This window comes from Lepisosteus oculatus, chromosome 14 (assembly GCF_040954835.1).
Source record: "Lepisosteus oculatus isolate fLepOcu1 chromosome 14, fLepOcu1.hap2, whole genome shotgun sequence".
NCBI classification, from domain to species: domain Eukaryota; kingdom Metazoa; phylum Chordata; class Actinopteri; order Semionotiformes; family Lepisosteidae; genus Lepisosteus; species Lepisosteus oculatus.
The window spans coordinates 5,191,461-5,212,005 of record NC_090709.1 but is presented as its reverse complement, the minus strand read 5'-3'; the positions used below and the strand labels follow the sequence as shown (position 1 = coordinate 5,212,005).

General features: G+C 43.9%; 1 protein-coding gene, 2 non-coding genes and 2 pseudogenes across 3 annotated transcripts in view; 2 read left to right on the top strand and 3 right to left on the bottom strand.

Moving 5' to 3' along the window:
• Positions 1-20,545, top strand: part of LOC102695046 (zinc finger protein 721-like) — a 1,154,024-nt pseudogene that overhangs the window by 282,925 nt on the left and 850,554 nt on the right.
• LOC138242831 (zona pellucida sperm-binding protein 3-like) overlaps positions 1-20,545 on the bottom strand; it is a 496,704-nt gene that overhangs the window by 18,817 nt on the left and 457,342 nt on the right. The window lies entirely within an intron of this gene.
• LOC138219156 (5S ribosomal RNA) lies at positions 7,027-7,145 on the top strand (annotated as a pseudogene).
• trnaw-cca (transfer RNA tryptophan (anticodon CCA)) lies at positions 9,089-9,160 on the bottom strand. Its single transcript has one exon. It is a non-coding gene; the product is annotated as a tRNA-Trp (tRNA).
• Positions 11,605-11,687, bottom strand: trnal-uaa (transfer RNA leucine (anticodon UAA)). The gene has a single exon. It is a non-coding gene; the product is annotated as a tRNA-Leu (tRNA).

Here is a 20,545-nt window from a genome sequence, read left to right as displayed (position 1 = left end):
ATGCTGACCCTCAGACTCTCCCCGGCTACCACTCCCAGCATGCCCAGTGGTACTTCAAGCGCCTAGGGGCGCTTCCTCCTCACCACCAGGCGAGGGCGTTACAATATGGACTCCCAGGAGGCTCCCATACTTCAGAATCTTGCGTTCTTATCAGAACATACTGATGCGCAAACATATTCATTACCATATTTCAAAGCATTGGAATAATATATGTCGTACAGCAACACAAAAACAGGAAGACAAGTATCACAGCTACTATAATCGGTGTTAGTAACTTAAAGAAAAACATTCCCCCTGGCCCAAACAGTGATTCTAACCAGGAGAGAAATGGGTGAGGCTGTAGAATGAGGCATTAAAGCACATACATAACAAGATGCATTAAATTTCTTTAACTTTACAGTATGATTTATAAGTTTATACCACAAATTACTCATATCCCCCTCATTATCAGTTTCATTCAGCCAATTTGTATACAAAGAGGCTTCGCCTTTAGATTCTTCCTCTTTCTGGGTGGTGACAGGCTTCCACATAAAAAGGAAAAAGGCTGGGCACATCAGTCCCAAGCATGTGATCCCCATCTATCCCTGTGGAGACATCACTCCTGCACTTTGCTCAGTTCGTTTGTGACCTTTTTACAGTGGGAAGCATGAATTCAGGGCACCCTTTCCGTGACTTTCACAGCAGTCGCAGTGGTCAGCAGCCTTGGTACGGCCCCCTCCACCTGAGTGAACACCACTTCTATTTCCTGAAGTAATAACTCTTAGAAAAATCTACACATTGTTCCACTGCCTCAGCTGTGCCATTTTGCAGAACAATTCTAGCTGAAGTTGTAAAGTTTCTCATTGGCCCGTTCCTGCAAAACATCTTATTATGAACAAACAAATCATAATAATAATGTGCATCTAGGGGAATCACTCCCCCCTTAAAACTATATTGTTTTACCCATCAGGTTCTGCCACTAGATAAGAGAACCTTTCCCATGAAATCATTTTTTGACCTTCATGATCCCTTCAGGGCATACAATTAGCACAGAAGCAGCAGCTTTAGTCCACATGTTTTTCAAGCAGGATATTAACAGTATGATTATAACGAATAATACCAGACACACAAATATGTATTGAACCAGAGACCCTCTCCAGGTTCCTAGCACAGACTGTAGCCATGCACCAATGCCCCAATCATCTGGATTATAATTATGATATATATTTTTCTTCATCATAGATGTGCTTTGCTAAATCATGAATTTGCTAATAATTGTCTAGAATACAAGTACTGTTTAGTCTTTGCTCACCTAAACAGCTGTCTATCACCCTAATAGAGAATGGCCTAAAACTGTGATTATAGCGAGGAGCATACAGTTATTTCCATTCTAATACATCTGAGTTACACTCAGACTAAAAGCAGGGCTATTTACCCATGCCAATAAACCTAAATAATCATCTCTATCAAAGGGGATTACTCCCATGAGCATCTTTTATAGCAATACAATCCCAACAGGAGCTCTGATTATTATTTGTGGCTGACTGATAAAGTATTGATTCCATATCCCCATTTATAAAAGTAAAACTCCTTACACTTAACAGGTACACTGTCACCCCCCCCTCAGGAAGCTCAACAAACACAGAAACAGTGACAATATAATAATGTTCACTCAGTCTCTGGTGCAGTGGTTCGGTGTCAGTGCAATGCGTAGATCCAGCGATCTCATCCTGTCACTCAGATGGCAGAGTCGGTAGTCAGTTGCACTTGATATGGTCCTTCCCAGCAGGGTTGCAACATCTGGCAGGGTATATCTTCCTCACCCACACCCACTCGCCAGGTATCAGGTCGTGTCTTCCCTCTACTGGAGGTCTCCAAGCGTCCAGCACCTGTTCACCAGCCCCGTGCACCACTTCAATTAACAACCTACAATACTACAATAGAGAATTAGCAAATTCAACAATCCATTAGCCAAATTCATCCCTCCAGGAAGTTTAGTTGATTGGCCTGTGATGATATCAAACAGGCTCTATTACACAGTTCTGTTTGATCCAGCCCGCATCCCATGGTGTTCCTTCAGTCTGATGTCTAGTCAATCTTTTCTGTTCCTTCATTCCACTGTTCCAGCAGACTGAGGGTGATCTCAGTCCATCTCACCCCGAATAATCCAGCCACAGCCTGTCCCTTGATCATAATACATGCAGTAGGGCAGTGCCCACCAAGGGCTTATCTCCATCATCAAGTGTTTGGTAGACACAGAGGCAGTGACAGCAACCCACTGGGAAAACAGATTATAAGAGCCAAGGTTGTAAACATTTGCTACTGCATAAAGGTTTCTCAGGAGCAGGCCTTTTGAGCTGTAGCACCTGCACCTGAACTGTAGTTGAGTTCCTTTGATAAGCATCACATTGAGATACCACATAAGTGGCTACTGCTTCAAACACAGTCCCCACCCAGGTTTGGGTAACCAGCACACCATTTGACTCACACCCAGGTGTCCGACAGATAGTCGAGCTACAAAGGGCATTAGGCTGTGAGGGCATGCAGAGCGTCCAGTGTGCTGGCAGCACCACACTCTTTTCTAACCATGTCCTTTTCTCTGCTTTAGAGGCCTCAGCCTGAATATCCTGTAGCTGTCCCCTTTTCACCAACAGAAGTCTCACAGGGGTCTCAGACTCCTGTTCTACCAGGACTGTGCACCTGACAGCTACATCTGCAAAGTTGTTCCCTCGAGTTACTGGAAACATTTCTTTATTATGTGATTTATACTTTACCATGGCTACTTCAGTCAGTAGCTGCAAAGCTTCTAACAGTTCAGAGACAAACCCAGCATTCTTGACTGGAGTCCCTTCCATGTTGGGGAAATCCCTATTCCTTCACTGCCATCCAAACTTGTGGCATACACCAAATGTATATATACAGTCTATATAAATTGCTACAATTTTCCATTTAGCATATTTACAAGTTTCAATTAAATATTTTCATTCGGTCTGCTAGTTCTACACCAGATTATTCACAGTTTATACAGCCAGGCAGGTAGCCTGCACAACACATAAACACGGCCCCTTGGCCACCGCATCAAGGGGTCCTGAATAATAATAACCCACCAGACTATGCCTATCTCCATGCTCCTGCACCAGCACAACGGCTCACAACCCATTTCTTTCACTTACAGACAGATTACATACAGATGATCAGTCTGAGGGAATACAGTCCAGGGCCAGTGTCTGCAAGAAAGCTTGTTTCAAAACATCAAAAACGGTTTCTGCTGCAGGGGTCAAGGCAATTTTTGTCTTTAGACTGCACTACCCCCCTTAAACCAATACGTCACTAGACAAGCTCGTTCTGAGAAGGCATTCACCCTGGCTTTATCATGTAGTTGGTTTTATACTCCTTTTTTTCCTCTTTAGATCCAATACTTGGAGTAGCCCGGCCTTATGGATTCCCTCATTAGGTAAAACAATCACAATATCACATAACTCTATTGAGTTAGTTTACATAAATGCTATTTCATGCAGTAATTCCTTATAAAATGCTGCAGTCTGGGCCTAAAATAGGTCTGGGGTGTCCCCCACCCACATCAATAGTTGAAACTGTACATCTTTTCCCAAGCAGACTGTGACAGCTTATATTTGCTTTAAACACAACCCTTGCACCCCTTCTCCTGTAGCCTCCTGTTACCCGTTAGAAAACTTTATATCACATCTTTATGCTGTTTTAGTCTAAAAACAGGACAGCTGTGCTCCTGTGTCCCCCAGTTACTGCACACTGTAAGATTATTTCACTTTTATTTAAATCCTGAGATAAATTTAGGAAAGCTACAGAGGGGTCTACTAGATTAAAACTGTTAGTTCACGCACGGCTCTCGTTTCAGCTTCTGACATGTTCTTTAATTGTGAAATCAAGCCTCTTTCTTACAATTTCTCCAAAAATCACCTTTTTTTTAGTAACTGCACACCAGCTTATTAGTAGTTTTGTCTTTGGGGTTTTATATCTCGGTATAACATTAAAGTCGCACAATAATTTCGACAAACTGGCGGCTCCCTTTTCTCCTCCTTGGGAGTCTTTTTACCTCCCATTTGCAGCGCTCGCACTTCTGCATGCATGCTTCGCGAGTTATTAAATCAAATCTGTCTCCGCTGTCCGTAATATCATGAAAGCATAGTTGTACATTCTTGGCAACATCAGGTTTTAACCCACTCAAGTAAATTTGTTTTATTACTGTGGAAGTATCTTCATTCACTTCCTTCTCATCGGCTAACCCCGAGTATACTATCCATAAAGCTATAAACCTTTCTGTAAAATCTGAAACATCCTTCCTTCTGCTGACATGCTGTTACTTTTCTCTAATCAGTTTTCAGTGGGTAATGCTCTTTCGAAAATCTCCACACTAATTCCCACCCTTCTCCTAGATTCTCTCTTAAGGCGTTCTATTTCTTCTTTTGCTGTTTCTTTTTCTGCATATATAACTTCATTTCGTTCAGCCATTGCTTTTAGCTTTTCCTTCAGAGATTTTTGCGTCTCATCTATGATATTCTGTTGAATTCTCAAATATTCCTCTAAATATTGTTTATTTTTATCCAAATGTTCATACACTTTTCTACATTCCTGTTCAGCCTAAATTCCGTCTGACATATTTCTTTTAAGTTTCACTTTGGATTAATCAAACTTTTTTTTTCTTCACACCAAACCATTTTCACGTCTCCCACGCGCCCCGCGGAACCCCCCAGTCGAGACAAACTGACGAACTATCACAATTCGGGAACACGGACCAGGTTCCAAATCCTGGCTTTAAACACACAGTTGAATCGAGTTACCATTTTCGGCTCTTCTGCGAGTACAGTTCTAGTTACTACCTTCAGCCGTACTGCAGTTGTGTACCAGGATGCAACACCTGGATTGTTTCGCACGGGCAGGGCGAGACGCTATTCCTTCAGCAATCCCTCTTTTTCTACCCCACCTTCACAAAACAGGCATCTAAAAGCACATACACCATTAACTCATTTTTCTGTTGTACTCGCTTCAGCACCACAGCAACGTGGAGAGGACAAGGGACTTTTTAGAAAAGAGGAGTCCTTATCTCTTTTTAGAAGCGGCCGCCTAACTTTTCCTCTCCATGTCTGTGTGGTTTAATTTAGATGGATACTTCTTCATCATTTGGGTCATGTATCCGCCAATCTGCCTCCTCCTTTTTAGAGGACGTTGTAAACCTTTAGGAACAATATAATCTAGCAACAAGGTTATGTCACTGTAATTAGGCTTAAGACAATCAAGAACAAGGCTTGCCTTTCTTCGAAATTCTTTACGGTCATCAGGCAATTTAGGAAAAGACTTAACTAATGCAAATAATTCACTAGGAGACCAATGTCAATGTACATATGCTGGAGTTCCTTCTGGACCTGTAAAAGTGCACATTGGCATTTCACGAACAAGAGAAAAGGATTTGGCTCTGGACCGCTTTCTAGTTTCGGTGGAGACTTTTTCTTTTTAGAAGGTATGGCCATGACTTTAGCTGCAGCTTGCTGTTCTTTAGTTTCAAGACTAGTCTTTTTTGAAGCTTCCCATTATTTCTGCGATTCCTCTTTCCATTACATAAGTTTTCCAATTCACTTTCTTTCCTTTCTTCTCCTTCTCTTCTAAGTTTCCCCTTCTTCAGGAAACTTCTTTTTCCTAATTCAACTTTCCTCTGTCCATTCTGATTCACTTACAAAGATCCTTCATAGTTATGGGCCCCTAATTATCATATATAAATTATGTGCAAGTTCCCTTACACCTATTACCCTAGCTTTACAGTTCATGAACATAAAACATTTTTTTTTACTCTAACCCAGGCTATAATTGTTTCTCTGAATTTGTCGTACATGTACTTTTGCTGGACTGCTCGGTCCCATTTTCATCTTTGAATTTTAATTTCCCATTTTTACCGATCAGTGCCTTACTTAGAACCTTATCACATCAACTACTCCGCAGAGCAAAAACCACACGTCTGTGTTAAGATAAGTTCTTTATATGAGTCCCAGACTCATCAATCCCGCGTGAGAACACCCCTGTGGCTCGCTTCTAAAACTATTATTTTTTAAGGATCACTTACTGGCGTCAGACAGCTGCCAATTCTCCAGATGCGTCTCTGGCAGGATAAACAATTTATTCTCCGAGGTTCGTCCAATTTTACTAAAATTGTCCGGGTCCGGATGGAGTTTCAGCAGCCGTTCGCGTTCAGGTTTCTGATCCTGGACGAGCCCCCAAATTGTCATGGAACTATCAAGAAAGCCACAAGAGAGAGTTCTCACCTGAGTAAGGTCTTTATTTCAATATTGCAAGCCCTGCTGCCACTTCGCAAAGTGACTCAATTTGTTACAAGCAGTACAGGGTTTGTATAAGACGTTGCGCTGTAAAAAAGCTCAGCGCTTTGTCCCTTCTAAAAGTTCCCCTTTCCCTAAGAGAAATCAGATTACATCAAAAAGCGAGAGAAGAAGCACTAGATTTGTTATTCAAAGCTAATAAGTTACTATCAGCTAATTCTAACGTCCCAGACAGCATATCTTGTTTTGGTACATTGACATCTAAAGTAACCTAAACAGTGTACTTTGTTGATGCACTGTTTTCAAAAAATTCAGCAGGTACTGTAGCACGGCATTTACATCCTTGAAATATATTATCTTAAAGCACCAATATATTTTTTGCAAAGCTCTCTACATTTTAAGAAACAATTTACTTATTAGATTTCCACTTCAAGACTTGTTCGGCTGGCGTTCGGGGAGTCGCGTTTTTCAGAATTGTATTGAGATCGTTTTCCACAGAGCTCAGATGTCAAAGCACAGCAGCAGCTCTCCACAGCGATCCTCTATAGCGCCCTTTCTCCCGCAGCTCCGTCCTCATTGGAAGGAAGCAAGAGTGAAAGGCTGAAGTGAAATAGAGCGGGGACGAAGGCAGTGAAGAGAGAGAACGTGGGAAGAAGAGAAAAACGCAAGGGAAAAAAAGCAGCGTCGTAAAAGAGGTGACAGAGCTGTCCTCTCTATAAGAAGGGTGCCAGCGAGCCTTGCTCTCCCTTACGGTCACACCCCCTTGAGCACACCTGATCTTGTCTGATCTTGGAAGCTAAACAGAGATGGGCCTGGTTAGTACTTGGATGGGAGACTGCCTGGGAATACCAGGTGGTGTAAGCTTTTAAGCTCAGGAGGCGCCCTATCCCCGCTCGCTCGCTCATTCCCCTGTTCACACGTGCAGTGCGGCTTTTCCGTCTGTTTATTTGTCAGCTTTGGCGAGACACGGGTGCTTGTGTATTAGCGTGAGCGTTTTTTATTCTGATCATGAACAGTTTTACAAGTCCGCAAAGGATCGAGGAAAGGTTTATCGCCAGACAGATCACTTGTGCGCTTTTAACCTTCTTGCAGCTACAGGCGAGACTGAAGCTGGAGATGTGAAGGCACCCACTGGTGCATGTTCTCCAAATTTCACAATCGCGACAGACTTCTCTTTTTTTTTTAAAGTAGATATAGCCCTGAAAAAAGCATTAGCTTTATCAGTTTTTACATTTATCAAACATGATATTTTTATTGCATTTTACATAATAATAATAATAATAATAATAATAATAAATGTATATAGCGCTTTTCTGGACACTCCACTCAAAGCGGTTTACAGGTAATGGGGACTCCCCTCCACCAATGTGCAGCCCCACCTGGATGATGCAATGGCAGCCATAGTGCGCCAGAACGCTCACCACACATCAGCTATTAGTGGGGAGGAGAGCAGAGTGATGAAGCCAGTTCAGAGATGGGGATTATTAGGAGGCCATGACTGGTAAGGGTCAATGGGAAATTTGGCCAGGATGCCGGGATTACACTACTACCCTACTCTTTCGAGAGACGGCCTTGGATTTTTAATGACTACAGAGTCAGGACCTCGGTTTTACGTCTCAGCCAAAGGACGGCACCTGTTTACAGTCCAGTGTCCCCGTCATAATACTGGGGCATTAGAACCCACACAGACCCGCCAAGCGACAGAAACCAGACGGTACCGTGTGTCGGGCTCGGCTACGAGCAGGACAATGACGTTACGGGGACAAAGTAGAGAAAATCAAAACGGTTCTGTAAAAGACCTGTGTCAGCTGTCGGTTCGCAGTCTGGAGTTAAAATCCACGAACACCTGAGCTGTGGCTTCTTTCGAGTAGTTATTCAGGAGAACATTATGTTGATCATATAGATGAAACGTTTAATATATTCAGGTATGTAGCTACGTCAGCATTCGTATCTGCAAAGGAACAAGTAATACTGTAGGTTTATTGCATGCTGAAAAGAGAAGAGAGAAAACAAACCTGAAGAAGGTTTCACAGCTGACACGTTATGATTTCTCTATTCTCTTTTCAGCATGGAATAAACCTATTCCCAGTGGGCAGTGATTCGTCAAATATACGTATATTCGCGGCGAAAATACAGCTATATGTATATATACGTCGCTGCGACGTATAATCAATGTCGAATTGCAACCGTAAAATCGACGAAATTAATAAATGCATATATAACGTTGAAAACACATCTAACACAGTGCCTGAGGCTTTTTACTGTATATGTCGTGTGTGCCGCAACTAGGAGTATACGGCACTCTGCATAGTGTACGAAGTAAATTTATATTATTATTTTATTAATAAATATAATAAATAAATTAATTACTGCGAAAGTAATTTACTTCGTACACTGTGCAGAGTGCCGTATACTCCTAGTTTTAAAACTGACAAAAATGTAGAAAATAAGTTTCTCACTTAAAATTTAAGATGGGGGTGGGGTATTACTAGTAGCAGCGCAGAACTCACCATGGTGCAATTCATTTACGTGACGGGCTAGTGGTTTAATGGATAACGCGTCTGATTTCGGTTTATAAGATTGTCGATTCGACTTCTACCGGGGTTGTGTGATTTAAATCAGGCTTTTTGTGCAGGGTGCCTTTTCTCTTGTCGTGTTAAAGATGATTCGCTGCATAAGCTCCTGACTGGGTGTTCCGTACTGCTCTGTTATTTCATTCAGATTACCTAAGTGGTGTACAGATAAAACTCAACTGCGTGGGGTAGTTTCTGGGTTCGGCACAGCACAGCACTTGCTAACACATCAGCTGACCTCGACATGATTTGAACACGCAACCTTCTGATCTGGAGTCAGACGCGCTACCATTGCGCCACGAGGTCACTGGCTGCAAGTGCTTTTAATTCCCCCAAAGAGAACAATCAGCGTCCCTGAAAAAGATTTTTTTCATTCTCTCCTGTGAGGAGCGCCGCTCTTCCAACAAGGGTCTCTTCTTCCCAGACCACAGATTATTCTTTCCGCCCGGCTCTCTCACAGAGAGCAGACACACCGTCTCCACTGATGTGTTTACTACATCTATAGATCTGACCCCCTACAGCCCCGATATTCCTGGACAGGATATTTACCACCAGCCTCATGAACTTCTCATCTTGACCTCTCCCAGGAGGAGCACAATTAACACAGAATCCTCTCTCCATTTAGCAAATAACACAAAACACTGTTTACCTGTCAAGACAGAAAACCAGGCTGCTCCAGGTGAGGCTTGAACTCACATCCTCGGCATGACTCCACTGATTATGTTATTTTACATAGCCTGAACCAGGAAAGTGACTGGAAGTCGAAAAGTTATGGTTTTGTTTTAATACTTGCCTACTCTTTCAATTTTTCCGTCAAGTCTTTTATTTGGGAGTACTTTCAATTGATGTTAATCCTTGTCCCGATGCACGTTCTGGGCCATGGTGCATCTTGAATAATGTTCTTATAGGCTTCAGTTTGGAAAAGTGCGCTCTTCAGAAGCTACCAAAACCGCTAATGGTTACATAACACTTAATGCAAAAGCAACGTTCGGGTTTGAAAAAAAATATTACTTGCTATGAATACAAACACTGTTACAGGAGGCGTGTTAGGGATATTTTAGCTTAGATCATCAATTAATCTTACATTTCTTCTCCATCTATATCAACAGCGTCATCGCTACTGAGCGCTAAAGGCAGGTCCTGGCAATACAATCTTCTTTAGAAAACATTTTTAAAACTATTTCCACTACCATACGTAAAGTAAAAGATTCCAATTGCACGCAACTAATAAATTATCTTTTCCAGGGACGTTGCAGCTAGATGCAAATTACAATCGAAAAAATCAGTATCAGCTTTAATATTTTCTTTTGGATCCACAGGACGATCAGCATGAGCCATCAAAGAGCCTGTAGCGGCAAAAAGTTTAAAAGCGCACAAGTGATCTGTCTTTGGTCAAAGGAATTGCTGGAGCAGTAGGACACAGAGCAATATCTAGCAGCTGTAGACGATGTTCGGGGAAGAGATAATTCTGTTTTCAGCGCAGGGAGTGAGAATGAGCTCAGTCCGGCTCCCAGCAGAATCCATTCTGGTTTGGTTACTGTCAGACTGTGCGTCTGAGGCTCTTTGGATCGCAACGTGAAAAAAAAAGAACAAAAAACATTTGCTCACATCTTGTGATTTCCACGAGAGGAAGAGAAGATATCACTTTAAAAAAATCATAACTGAAGATTTGGATCCGGGACCTCATACTTGTCAAATGATTAAAATAATAATTATGAAAATATCAGGTTGTGTTTCTGCAACATATCGTGCACAGTATGCCATTTTTTTCTAAAAATACAGTAGATTGTACTTCATAAAAATGTACAATTCACCGCTGGTATAAACAGATGTGTGCTGTGTTTGCCTTTGTAAGCATTTGTTTAAAAAATAAGTTCACAATACGATAAAAAACACAGAAAGCACAAACGTAATAATATAATGATACAAAATCAATACCAAATCATAAAGCCAATTAAGTACCTATCCTTTGAAAACAGTGACATTTGTATCTACTTTTGAATTACAAATCAGACAGCGTAGTCCCTTAATTCAAAGATAAGATATTTGCCAAAACAAGACAACCAGATGTTAGCTGAATTCGGAACAAGAGCCTCTGCTTCATCGTTTATTGAGCTTTAGATCAACGTCTGAGTGAAAAAGATTCGCTATTTTAACTATTTGATTAAAGTTCACAAAAGCACCTTTCTTCGAGCTCGAGTCAAAACAGTGACTTAAGGATTCCTAACTGTTTCTAATACAGTCAGCCGCGCTACCAACTGAGCTATCGAAGGGATTTAAAGTGCTCCTCTCTGGCACATATTGCCTAATGTAGTGAAATATTCCGGGTACTTAAATTCCAGTTCGACATCAAGTTTCCAACTCGTTTCCTTAGTCTTGTTTACCTTGAATTTAAGCCACAAACCAGGATTCTACTGTATAATCTTCCGGGGATGTTACAAAATGTTTGATGGGGCATCAATCATTACAGGCGGAAATTCACTCCTTTTTTTTTCTCGAGGCATCATATTAAACATTTAATTTGGATCGAGAAGAGGATCACCATGAGAGACAGAACAAACTGTTTGATTCCGTCTTTATTGGGAGCTGTATCACAGCTAATGCATGTAAAGCCTTCAGTATGCGATAGTGAGAGCTCAGTTATGCCAGGGAGTGGGAGTGAAGAGAACTGAACTGAAATTTAGTAAATTCATATTTAAATAGAGTGTAAATCATCAAAGTGTTCTGTCACTTAAAACTTATTGCAACACTACCAGGAGTGGGGATTGAACCCACGTGGACATTTGTCCATTGGATCTTAAGTCCAACGCCTTAACCACTCGGCCATCCTGGTTTACAGCCATATGCTCTTCAGTTGTTTAACATTTAAATATGATTCAACAATTAAAAAAAAAATAAATCACGAAACCTCTTAGAGTTGCGAGAATACTTCCTTTGTGTATAAAATACATTGTGAATGCTTTCTCAGCCTTTACTTTTTCGTTTTTATGACATTTTTTTGACCGAGCACGAATATTCTTTTGTCCATATCTTCCCAATGGAAGCACAGAACGCCGTCAAACCAAATGCATTTTAAAGACCAAGACCTATGGATATTTCCACAGCCTCTACATCAAACTATCAGTGGGCTAATTATCTTTTTTTAAACCTCCGGTTTTTCATCGATGCGTAATTACGCACTTACTGGAACCCGGAGGACCGCTGTGTACAGACGTTCACAACGCGAGAAATACTGTTCAATACGGCTTCGTGCGAATAACCTGTATATGACCATAGGAAGCATAACAGCGCAGTCTCCAATTACCCAGACTGTAAGCACAGAAATAAAGCTTTGTTTGATTTATGAAACCCTTCCTTTACGCCGTTTTCATTCAGGTAAGGGTCAACTATATTGACAATACTACTGACAGCAGGAAGATTAAAATATTCTTTACTCAGCAGCTTATTAAAAACAGCTCCCATGATGTTCAAAACGATTTTTTACACAGAACACTGACACAGCTTTGCGTTCTGAATCTCTTTTTCTCGTGCTTTTATTTAATATGGCACAATGCACTGGGATAGGGGTATTCTGTTCACAAACCAATAGCATTTAAATCACAGCACCCACAATGCTGCAAGTAAGTGTTTTGCACACTAAGCAGGTCTTCTGACTTTTCCCAGCTTTGTTTTGGGTTGTGGAACCTTTATTTTTTATGATTTTCTGAAGATAACACTACAGGTATACACTGGGATAGGTGGGTCTTTTTCATGGCTCAATAGTAAGTCAAATACAACAGCCACACTGCTGAAACCATATGTTTTACACACCAGACAGGGCCCCTAACCTCATACAACCTTGCTGTGGCTGTGGCCTCTTTCTTTATTTTTTTATGATTTTCTGAAAGTAACACTACAGGTAATACACTGGGACAGGTGGGTCTTCTTCATGGCTCAATAGTGTAGTGGTTTGATGGGTTTACTGAGACAATTATTAATTGTAACAGTAATCACGAGGTTGTTCGTTGTAGCTTTTAGAAAATCAATCGTCAGAACAACTAACAACGCACACACACGGGTTCAATACACGAGATACATTTATTAATATAAATTGTGTACAAAAGATATACTAGTCTGCCTGGATACGAGCGGCAGACCTTACTGTGAGGGTTATCAATATACAAGGTATATAATCTCGAAGAGATGCAAACACAAAGAGATACACAACAGAGAATATATGTCAATATATATCGTTTGGTTACCAAATCGCTAACCAGTGTTATTACCCACTGTTACTCTAAACTCGGAAGTAAATACATTACTCATGAATTAAATTGATAAAAACTTGTGTTGAGGTACAATTGAATTCTCGAGACACAATGTAGAACATGGGGTTTACTTATCCACTGTGTATGGATTTGGAATCTCCTGGCACGAACACCAAACCAGCTGACAGGCTCTGTTGCAGCCTCTGTTGCAGCGGTTGTCCAATGGGCGTTGTGTCGGCGTCCTCTGGCTACCGGCCAACCCGTCAAGGTGCAGCTCGGAGTAGGACGGGCAGAGGAATCTGACTGCGGCGCACAGGGCAGTCGTTGCTCCGAGGGGATCTACCAGGAGTCCGGCTGGCTAGTAGAAAGTCTCTATGCACAGAGTGTGACCGCAAGTCCTCACAAGTCACTCTTTTGCCTGGGAAGAAGCTGGTTCGTTCCCGGTCCAGCGCTGCTTCTGAATAAGCTATTCAGGTTGTCGACGAGGGTCCAACTGTAGGCTGCCGTTGATCAAGCAGAGCATTCACGTTGGTAGGATTCTGAGTACGTACGGGATCCTCGGCCTCGCGCTTAGAACAAAGTCCAAGTCCTTTTGCAGACAACAGCAGTTGTCACGTGATTGTCTCTGAGGATGTGCGAAAATGGCCAAGGAGAGCCCCGATCTGAGCTTGCGCTCCCTTTTTGACCAAGACCCAGATGTGTGCTGATTGGTTGAGAGATTGGCGGGTATTGGAGACCCACGTGGTATTACCACGCCCTGCCAGTCCCTGATTGGTTGGTCAAGATGAGATAAAAGTCACTTACTCTTGACATTTAGGAATGCAGTCCAGATGTCCATTCGGCACTCCCTAGACTGATAGGCGCCAATGGATGACCATTGATCATGATAGCCAGGCTTAGCTAAGTGCATCCCCGTCTGGGAGCTTGTTCCTTATCAAAAGAAAACATCTTAAATCAGCCTGCATAAATACTTTCTCTGTGGCAGCACCACAGAGATGGAGGGTGAGATGGGGCCTCCTTTAGGACAGCATACCAACGCTTAATTCTGTCTTATTAACAAGCATTGCCGCTACATATCCCCCTTTTTGAAGGTCACGAGGTCCTGAGGCGTTGTTTCCTTCAAAACAAAAACAGAGTTAAGTGATGTCTGTTGTACCACGGTGGATTCTATCACCCAATATTCACATTACCTCTCGAGAATTTGTACAGGAAATAGTGTTGGAAAGAACATTGCGTATACCTGCTCTCAGTTATAAGGTACATAGAAATGAGGCATCGGGCATCATCATTAGCCCTAGACCTTAAACTTCCGGCAGTTCACAATCAGTATCGGATAGCTCTGCAGCAGGCAGACGTTTGGGAGTGGTTACCTGATTTCGGTGATACACCATTGCTCCCTTTGTCTCATTCAAACTACCCCGCAAGGCTTTGATACAAGAGAACAGCATCCAACACATTACCCCAGCCATGATCCAGCTACCCAGCAGCAGTGTCAAGATGACCACGTTTACTGTTCCCAGCGCCCCAGAGGATCCACAACGACTGTGCTTGGGACCTACCAGCGTAGTTTTTAAGTTTGTGTCGTTGAGAACAAATTCGAGTAACTGTACACCCTCAAGGCTTACTGTCTCTTGGATTCTCTCATCCAAGTCAACGCTGTGTCCTCTGAAACCGTCCACAATCTCGAGTTCCGTTTCATACAGTTCTGACTCCAGATGATATAGTGCTAAATCGTTGAGATGCACTATAGCTCCTTCAGGAACTTGTATAAAAACTGTTTGGTTGGGTAGCTGCACTTCGGTAGCTGTGTCATGTCTGTCATAGGTTCTTGTAACAGTTAACTGTGGTGTGCTGACCAGCCATATCTTTCCCACCTGCTCAACCTGGGGTTCGTTAACCTCACTTTTGCTCGTCACTGTGGCTTTACACTTTTCAGTGGCAGCCCCCTTTCTGATACCACACAACCTCTGAGTTGTGTCCCTAAGGAATGGCTTACTTAGGCATACCCAGTGGATATCCTTGGTTGATATACACAGTTCCAGGTTTGGAACAAGGTACAAATTTGGATCATCCTCCTGGTAAGCTACGAGCGGTGGGGTGGTCAACTTCACATGCATGTCCCCCCTCCAGAAGCCAACGTTCGATATAGACTTGAGTCTATAGATATCCTTGCTACTCACGATGGGAAGGTTCAACAGGAAACCTATTTCCTTGGCTTCGGGGTTGACTTGTATGGGAATGGCACTGCCTAGACTGTATGCAAGATGTACTTGCACTGGCTGCACCATCTCGGAAGTGGTGGTCCTTGGTACTTCTTCTACCAAGGACAGTGGAACCAAGTAGGTTGGAATCTGCCCCATGGCTAGGCTAGTTACCGTGGCACTAAGCTCCCTAAGCAAATCCTGCATCAGCATTCTGACCTGTTGCACGTAAGCATAATCCCACTGTAACACGTTGACAATCCTGCCCACGGTGTGGAGGGTGTTATTTAACACTGCTGCATGAAGGTTTACTGCTAATATTGTGCCCTGTAAGGTTTTCCCTAGGCTTTCCAGCCGCTGCTTCTGTTGATACAGTCTTTCACTACCCTCTGGCATTTCTGACTGCCTTCTTGGGGCAGTCAGGGTGAGAGTGCCGGTAACAAACAAACCTACCAAAAAGAGCAAATGCACAACAGTGGCGGCAGCAATCAGTCCTCCCAAAAGTTTTTAAGGGTGGCTGATCCCAGTCATCTCCTTCTGAGTGACTGTTGCCTTTCTAAGCTGGCGCAGCGTGTAGATGGTGTCTTTCTCAGTATGCCATGTGGCATCCTGGGCACCAACATCCTGGAAATCTGGGGAGATCTGACGCAGCTGCTGATGCTGCTCCTCCATTTACAGAGCATCTGCTTTTTCGATTTGTTCATGCCTGTGCTCTAGGAACCCTGCAGGGGGCGGTGCAGCGGTGGAGCATGCCTGACCCTCAGCTGAGTGGTCATCTGGAGCACCTGAGTGATCTGGGATTGTTACCCCATTCTCACTGTTCAGGTCCACCCTGTACCCCTCCTGATTGAGGAATCCCTCTATCGGCATGTTTACAATCGTTCGCTGGGCGTGGGTGTAGGACACCTGCTCGCTCCCCCCTTCCCTCGCTAGGGGTTCATGGAGCTGCCCCAGCACTGGGATAGTTAGTTCACTGTCTTTGAACTCGCTATCACCCACCAGGCCCATGTCAGTGCAGGCGGGGATTCTGACACCCCTCTTTGCGATGTCCTGCGCTGGCAGGCGGGTGGCTTGAGCATCCAGCTCCAGTATGGCTGAACCACTGTTGGTCAGACTCAGACTGACAGACTGAGCTGGTGGCTGTAAGAAAACCGGCTCGGCTTTCATTCCCTGTCCCTTCTTGGGGACTGGGTGTGTTGGAAACCCTGCCGTTGAGGCAGGAACAATCAGGTCGGTCTCTCTCAGTACCTGGTAGTTGTGAGAAATAATGTTACCTGACTGCAGGTTCCCTGGATCACAGCAGAGGGAAGCGGCATCTGGGATCAGGTGTGTCCACAGCGCAGTAGTCCCAGTGTCAGCTGGACCTCCTGTCTAACCTGTGAATGTTGCACCAGGGGCACCTGGCGGTGGCCCTGTGACAGCTGCTCAAGCAGATCCTCACTAATAGAGGACCTCTCAGGGCTAAGGGTGAGGGCTACATCACCAACCTTCTCTCTTGCCATCTGGATCCCTTCCACCCTGCGGGTGCGGCCTTGCTTTGCCTTTCTGGCTGAGATTCCCTAAGAATTGTTGGAAGCCTGTCTTTTCTTTGACTTCAGGGGCGGGGTCAGCGCCCAACTCAGAGTCACAGCCTTCTTCCAGGCAGGAACCCTCCCACCCAATCAGATAGACTGAGGGAGGGGTTTGGGATGGATCCCCGCCTCCTCCAGTGAGAAGGGGCGTGGTCCCCCTCAGCTCATTCACGCTTCCAGCATTCGGTGCGGAAGCTTTACCCTGTCCTGATCTCTCAAACAGGGCTTGTTCAAGCCGGGCCAAGCGGGCTGTAGTTGACTCCCTTCGTCCAGCCTTATGATAGGCTCTGCCTGAGCCCTTGCCTTCCCCGTAGCGCTCACGGCGGCTCTGACGCTTAGTGCGGTCCTGCCTGCCTATTTTGCGCCGGGGCTTAGCGGGCTCAGGAACCTCAGCTCCCTCAAGCTGAGGCGAGTCGTCAACCCTGCTGGCTTTAGTGGCGAACACGGCCGTTTTAGCAGGTTTTCGCTCTGAGGAAGCAGAGACTTCAGCTCCCCAAGCTTTTTGAGCCAACCTTCTAATATCAGCCATTTTCATCGCTTTTGCATCAATGTGCATCACAATCATTTTCCTGACTGAGGGATGCAGATTAGCAATGAATAAACCTTTGAAATTCATGTTCTCTTCGCAACCCTCTTCATTCCGCCCTGCATTGTCTGAATTGAATCGCCCGAAGCGTCCGAACAGGACTTGGCGATCTCCCCTATGCCGATCCGACCACAGACCCTGGCCGGGAGAAACCCCCTCCCGGCGCGCTGGGTGAGCGCTCCGGGCTGCTAGGTGGGCTGGCATGCAAGTGGGATCTAGCCTGTTTTGCTTCCAGTACGGCAGCATCTAACTCCTTTTGCCTTTCCTGGCTGAGCTCATTTAAACTCTCAATTTCTTTTTCTTTTTCTTTCAAGCTCGCTTCCAGGTCTCTCCTAGCTACCTCAGCCGCAGTTTCTCTAGCAGACAGGTCATCTAATTTACCTAAAACTTCCCTGAGTCTGTCTTCAATTTCCTCATTTTTCACTCTCTTTTCTCTGATTATATCCAACAACTCAACTCGCTCCACCTTATATCTTTCTAGCTTTCCCTGAAGCTTTTGAAACTTTGTCAGCTCGGACAAAGACAGTTCCAGCTGTTTAGCTAGATTTAAGGCGAAACTCGATAGGACCTGAACTGCATTCACAGACCCTCCTGTGTTAAGCTGGTTCGCTACCTTAGTTACTAGACTTACTTGCAGCTTCTCAATATCATCCAAGTTCAACTTTTCGATACCGCTCCAGTAACCAGGATTGTCGTCGCTAGAAATAGTACGTATAAGCGACTCCACTTCAGACAATTTAGCAACCATTGTCATTACGTCAGAGAAACTTTAAGAGTTCCTTTTTACCAAAATACAGTATGGAATCTAAACACCCGAGCTGATGGATTTCCAATCAGCACACGTTACACTAAATGCTAGAAAACAGGGGGATTTCTTTACGCAGTTATCAGCACACCCGGTATTCGCGTATAGAAGCTGCGGTGCTGTGCTGAACTTGAACTCACAGCAACATCAGTTATTCTGTGCGATTGATTCTCATTTCATTCTAAACTCGCCCGCACAGGGAGGCCATTAAATGTAGTGGTTTGATGGGTTTACTGAGACAATTATTAATTGTAACAGTAATCACGAGGTTGTTCGTTGTAGCTTTTAGAAAATCAATCGTCAGAACAACTAACAACGCACACACACGGGTTCAATACACGAGATACATTTATTAATATAAATTGTGCACCAAAGATATACTAGTCTGCCTGGATACGAGCGGCAGACCTTACTGTGAGGGTTATCAATATACAAGGTATATAACCTCGAAGAGATGCAAACACAAAGAGATACACAACAGAGAATATATGTCAATATATATCGTTCGGTTATCAAATCGCTAATCAGTGTTATTACCCACTGTTACTCTAAACTCGGAAGTAAATACATTACTCATGAATTAAATTGATAACAACTTGTGTTGAGGTACAATTGAATTCTCGAGACGCAATGTAGAACATGGGGTTTACTTATCCACTGTGTATGGATTTGGAATCTCCCGGCACGAACACCAAACCAGCTGACAGGCTCTGTTGCAGCCTCTGTTGCAGCGGTTGTCCAATGGGCGTTGTGTCGGTGTTCTCTGGCTACCGGCCAACCAGTCGAGGTGCAGCTCGGAGTAGGACGGGCGGAGGAATCTGACTGCGGCGCGCAGGGCAGTCGTTGCTCCGAAGGGATCTACCAGCAGTCCGGCTGGCTAGTAGAAAGTCTCTATGCACAGAGTGTGACCGCGAGTCCTCACAAGTCACTCTTTTGCCTGGGAAGAAGCTGGTTTGTTCCCGGTCCAGCGCTGCTTCTGAATAAGCTATTCAGGTTGTCAACGAGAGTCCAACTGTAGGCTGCCGTTGATCAAGCAGAGCATTCACGTTGGTAGAATTCTGAGTACGTACGGGATCCTCGGCCTCGCGCTTAGAACAAAGTCCAAGTCCTTTTGCAGACAACAGCAGTTGTCACGTGATTGTCTCTGAGGATGCACGAAAATGGCCAAGGAGAGCCCCGATCTGAGCTTGCGCTCCCTTTTTGACCAAGACCCAGATGTGTGCTGATTGGTTGAGAGTTTGGCGGGCATTGGAGACCCACATGGTATTACCACGCCCTGCCAGTCCCTGATTGGTTGATCAAGATGAGATATAAGTCACTTACTCTTGACACTTAGGAATGCAGTCCAGATGTCCATTCGGCACTCTCTAGACTGATAGGCGCCAATGGATGACCATTGATCATGATAGCCAGGCTTAGCTAAGTGTGTCTGGGAGCTTGTTCCTTATCAAAAGAAAACATCTTAAATCAGCCTGCATGAATATTTTCTCTGTGGCTGCACCACAGAGATGGAGGGTGAGATGGGGCCTCCTTTAGGACAGCATACCAACGCTTAATTCTGTCTTATTAACAAGCATTGCCGCTACAATAGCAATTCAAATACAACAGCCACACTGCTTAAACCATATGTTTTACACACCAGACAGGCCCCCTAACCTCATACAACCTTGCTGTGGCTGTGACCCCTTTCTTTATTTTTTATGATTTTCTGAAGGTAACACTTCAGGTAATACATTGGGATAGGTGGGTCTTCTTCATGGCTCAATAGCAATTCAAATACAACAGCCACACTGCTGAAACCATATGTTTTACACACCAGACAGCCCCCCTAACCTTATACAACCTTGCTGTGGCTGTGGCCCCTTAATTTATTTTGTAATGATTTTTTCAATATGGCACCATTAGACAGCCGGTACATGGGGATAGGGGGGTGGTATTCACGAGTCAATAGCTCTTCAAGCACAACAGCCACAGTGCTGCAACCAGGTGTTTTACACACCAGACAGGCCCCCTAACCTTATACAATCTTGCTGTGGCTGTGTCCCTTTTCTTTATTTTTGTATGATGTTTTCAATATGGCACCATTAGACAGGCGGTACATGGTGATAGGAGGGTGCTATTCACGAGTCAATAGCTCTTCAAGCACAACAGCCACAGTGCTGCAACCAGGTGTTTTACACATCAGACAGGTCCCCTAACCTTATACAACCTTGCTTTGAGTTGTGGAACATTTCTTTATTTTTTAATGATTTTTTTACTGTAATCAAGTGTTGTGCTCATT